Source organism: Ailuropoda melanoleuca, chromosome X (genome assembly GCF_002007445.2).
Source record: "Ailuropoda melanoleuca isolate Jingjing chromosome X, ASM200744v2, whole genome shotgun sequence".
In the NCBI taxonomy this organism is placed as follows: domain Eukaryota; kingdom Metazoa; phylum Chordata; class Mammalia; order Carnivora; family Ursidae; genus Ailuropoda; species Ailuropoda melanoleuca.
This window is the reverse complement of record NC_048238.1, coordinates 35,470,749-35,475,690: the sequence shown is the minus strand read 5'-3', so window position 1 is coordinate 35,475,690 and position 4,942 is coordinate 35,470,749. Positions and strand designations below refer to the sequence as shown.

Sequence of the window (4,942 nt, the reverse complement as noted above, 5' to 3'; positions counted from 1 at the left end):
GGGCTCCTCGGCTGGGAGCCTGCTTCTTCCTCTCCCACTCTCCCTGCTTGTGTTCCCTCTCTCGCTGACTGTCTCTGTCTCTGTCAAATAAATAAATAAAATCTTTAAAAAAAAAAAAACTAAAACTGGATTTCCTGTGTGACCCAGCAGTTGCACTCAGGCATTTATCCCAGAACAATGAAAATTTATTTTCATGTGTAAACTTCTATGAAGGGGCACCTGGGTGGCTCAATCAGTGAAGCGTCCGCCTTCAGCTCAGGTCGTGATCCCAGGATCCAGGGATCGAGTCCCACATCAGGCTCGTTGCTCAGCCTGCTTCTCCCTCTGCCTGCTGCTCCCCCTGCTTGTGCTCTCTCTGACAAATAAATAAATAAAATCTTTAAAAAAAAATGATGCCAAAAAAACCCAAAAAACAAAAAATAAACTTCTACAGAAACATTCATGGCAGCTTTATTTATAATAGCCAGGGATTGAAAGCTATCCAAAATGTCCTTCAGTGGGTGACTGACTAAACTAATAGCATATCCATACCATTGAATAGGACTCAATAATAAAAAAGAATGAGGGGCACCCTGCTGGCTCAGTCAGTAGAGCATGTGACTCTTGATTTGAGAGTTGTGAGTTCAAGCCCCATACTGGGCATAGAGATTACTTAACCTTTTTTTTTTTTTTAATTAAAAAAGAACAGTTAAAAAAATAAAAAGGAATGAACAGTTGTTATGCACTGAACATTTGTGACCCCCCGCCAAAGTTCATGTGTGGAAGCCCTAACCCCTAATGTGATGGTATTTGGAGATGGGGGGGCCCTTGGGAGGTCATTAGGTTTAGAGGAGGTTATGAGAGTGGGGCCCTGATGATGAGATTGGTGCCCTTATGAGAAGAGACACCAGGGGTGCCTAACTGGCTCAGTCAGTAAAGCTCGCAACTCTTGATCTTGGGGTTGTGAGTTCAAGCCCCATGTTGGGTGTAGCGATTAATAAAAAATAAATAAGTAAACTGTCTTAAAAAGCTAATCTTAGGGGGGTGCCTGGGTGGAGAAGTTGGTTAAGCGTCTGCCTTCGGCTCAGGTCATGATCTAGGGTCCTGGGATCGAGCCCCACATCGGGCTCCCTGCTCAGCAGGGAGCCTGCTTCTCCCTCTCCCTCTGCTGCTCCCCCTGCTTGTGCTCTCTCGCTCTCTCTCTGTCAAATAAATAAAATCTTTAAAAAAAAAAAAAACCTAATCCTGGGGGGCCTGGGTGGCTCAGTTAGTCAAGCGTCCAACTCTTGGTTTCAGCTCAGGTCATGATCTCAGGGTCATGAGATCGAGCCCCATGTCACCCATGTCGGGCTCCACACTCAGCGGGGAGTCTGCTTGGGATTCTTTCCCCCCCCCCCCCCCCCCGCCACATACTCTCTCTAAAGTAAATTTAAAAAAATTTTTTTAAGCCAATCTCAAAAGTTTATATACTACATGATTTCATTTGTATGGACATTCACAAAAGAACATAATTCTGAAGGTGGAGAACAGCGCAGTATTGACAGGGGGAGGGGAAGGGAGTGGGTATAGCTCTAAAGGGATAATCTGAAGGAGCATCGTGGAGACGGAGAGCTCAGTGTCCTGGTGGTTACACAAAGCTAAGTATGTGATAGCATTGCACGGAGCTACACACAGAGACAAACACACAACTGAGTGCTTATAAAGTTGGTAAAATCTGAATGAGGTCTGTGGATTGCACACTTCCTCCCTTTCATTTTGTACTATAGTTATGCAACTCCTGTCAATCTATAATATTTCAAAATTAGAAGTTTTTTTTAAAACAGAAGCCAGTCGGCACTTCTGACTTGGAGTGTTTTTTTCTTTATGTGAGCCCTCTCTTTTAAATCACCTGCTTCTTACATCCTGATTTGTGCGAACTTGAGGCAATTAAAATATATCCAGAGCCTTCAAAGGTGCCTTTAAGGTTGCAATTCTTTTGTTATTGTGTGGAGGTGCTATTAGCAGGAGCAGATTTCCTTTAAAGGCCCACTATCACTTCCGGCTCTCCTGGTTCTCGTAATCATCATCGCCTTCTTCTTTGGTAAATTCTTCTGACGAATGTAGAGTGAAGTATTTTCAGAGGATCCTGGAAGATTTAAAGGAGTGTCCAGAAATGTAAACTAGTCAGCAATGTACATGCTGAACTTTCCTTTTGTCCTTTCCCCCAAAGGTTTATTGGATAATTATGCTTTTCAATTAACCTAACTTTAATAGCAGGCAGGGCTCTTTACTTGGTAATTAACCATCAGAACCTCCTTGTATTATATCTTGACCTCATCACGGGGACAACTGGAGAACTGTCTTAGTCCTTTCGGGCCGCTCTGACGAAATACCACAGATGGGGGGCTTATGAACAACATGAATGTATTTGCAAGATCAAGGCTCTGGCAGATTCGGTGTCTCGTGAGGTCCCCCTTCCTGGTTCCTAGATGATCGTCTTGCTGTGTCCTCAGAGTGGAAGGGGCTAGGGACCTCTCTGGGGTCTCGTTTATAAGGTCACTAATCCCGTCATGAGGGCTCTACCCTCATGACCTAACCACCTTGCAAAGGCCCTGCCTCCTCCTGTCACCACACAGGAGCCTAGGGTTTCAATATGCAGTAAGAACATTTCTCCTATGTCCGCCAGTTTGAGGGGACCCAACCGCAGTTGAATGGGAAAGCAGAGAGAAAAGAAAGGCAAGTTCCCTTAGCAGAAATGTTCCTGAAGAAAGACCCGAGAGTTGGTGGCTCTGGAAATGGGATCAGGCCCCTTCTTGTTCTGCTCCTGCCTTCCCCACCGTCACTGTCACCATTATTGCCTCCAAGGGACCAACCACTGATTCTCCAGCCGGGCACTGCTGGGGAAGGACTGGAGTGAGGTAAACCACTGCTGCTCTCTCCTGCCTTCTCTGGCTGCCTGCTTATGTCTTTTCGAGGCCCTTCAGGAGCCCAAGAGAAACCAACTGCCACAGCCCGGCTCATAGGCACCTTTGTCACTGAGTCCCTCCTCACAGGCCTCTTGGCAGCGCTGACAATAGGGTTTGTGCCACACAGGGTTCCGACCAAAGCCTTCCAAGACAAAAAAGTTTTGTTACATCCTCTGGGATCAAACGGGTAAAAGATCAGAAATGTTTGATATTAATATACACGGTGTCCATAAAGCCTGGAAACGTAGGTACTTTTTTTTTTTCCTTGAAGATGTCCTTGATGACATTCTGTATTTTTGCCTGTTTCCAGCCTGGACGAATAGCCTGTATGATTAGCGAGGGTGTAACTCAATTACAGCATGAATGGAGCTGTTTTCAGTCTGGCTATTTATAGTATCCCTGTGGGTTACCTGACTCCAAGCTACTCAGTTTCAGGACTTCTAATTCATTCATCGGGCAGACATTTTCGAGTGCCATCTGTTTCAAGACAGCATTCCAGGTAGGAGGAAAGCAACTCCTATTATCTGCCTTGTAGGGGGCACTGACCCCTTGGACCAATTCTCTGTGTCGTATCAGCTCCTCGAACGTGACCACATGCTTTGTTCTTCTGAGGGGAAGGAATTGGTGAAACCGGGATCTCAAAGCCAGCTCTATGACTGCGTTGTCCCAATTGCCTTAATTTGTGTAATTGTTCAACGATGAGTCTACCAGCCCCATCATAAACAACCACCCAGGGAAAACTCACCAAGAAAGTGAGTGCTCTGTTCAAGTCATTTCAACAGTGCAAGGAATCTCAGGCACTGTGTCCAGATGGTCTTCCTTTACTCACTTCCCTAAGCCAGTCTCTGAAAAACACCTGCACTGTTCTGTGTCTCCAGAAGGACCCAGTTCTTCGAGATCGTAGAGAAACCTGTAAGAGATTTCAGCTTACAGCAGTGAGATTGTAGAGACGGGAAGCTGCTTTTCCAGTAAACTGTGGGACATGGGCCCAGAGATACTTCTGGGGTTCCACCAAGGCCGTCCCACCAGAATGCTACAGAGAGCTAATGTTACCTTTATTCATTCAAGAGGTTAATTTCTTTTCCTTAATTGTCGTCACGAGACTTCGAACCCAGCAAAGGGCCCACGAGTGAGGCTGAGGAAGAAATGAATCGAGGCCTAAAAGCTGAGCATGCAGGGGTGTCTGAGGGGCTCAGTCGGTTAAGCGTCTGCCTTTGGCTCAGGTCAGGATCGCAGGGTCCTGGGATCAAGCCCCGCATCAGGCTCCCTGCTCAGCGGAGAGTCTGCTTCTCCCTCTATCCTTCCCCCCTGCTCATGATCTCTCTCTCTCTCACTCTCTCTCAAAAAAATAAAATCTTAAAAAAAGTTTAAAAGCTGAGCATGCTGGGAAATTATTTTTATTAGTATTATTATTATTACTGAAGTATAGTTGACATGCTGGGAGATCCTGGATGTTCCCTTGTGCTAAGCATGTTGAAGGATGATGGGTCAACACATCCTCATGGGAGTAGATGATAGTTTGGAACTAAAACGCGGGTATGCATTGTAGGCCAGCAAGTTTTGGGCTTAATCCAGGTTCCCATTATTTACGCTATGTAAAAGATACCCCAAAACTTAGTGGCATAAAACAACGAAGTATTTATTGTGTGCCTGGGTGGCTCAGTTGGTTAAGCATCGAACTCTTGATTTCTGCTCAGGTCACGATCTCAGGGTTGTGTGATCGAGCCCCACGTTGGGCTCTGTGCTGGGCGTGTAGCCTGCTGGAGAGTCTCTCTCTCTCTCTCCCTCCACCCCTCCTGCTGCTCAAGTGCTCTCTCGCTCTCTCTCTCTCAAAATAAGTAAGTAAAATCTTAAAAAAAAACAAAAACAAAAACAAAAAAACCCCCAACAACCATGTATTCATTATTCCTCACAGTTCTGGGGGAAAACAGACTCAGATGTACAGTTCTTCCTTGAGGTCCTGAGTTCGGTTGCAGTCAGATGGTGGATAAGGCTGCACTTACCTGAATCTTCTTCAC

General features: G+C 45.7%; 1 long non-coding RNA gene across 1 annotated transcript; it reads right to left on the bottom strand.

Moving 5' to 3' along the window:
• Window positions 1-1,432: 1,432 nt before the first annotated feature.
• LOC117797475 lies at window positions 1,433-4,211 on the bottom strand. The gene is made up of 3 exons (XR_004622493.1): window positions 3,670-4,211; window positions 2,986-3,066; window positions 1,433-2,104 (listed from the first exon to the last, which is right to left on the bottom strand). It is a non-coding gene; the product is annotated as an uncharacterized LOC117797475 (long non-coding RNA).
• Between the last annotated feature and the right edge of the window lie 731 nt (window positions 4,212-4,942).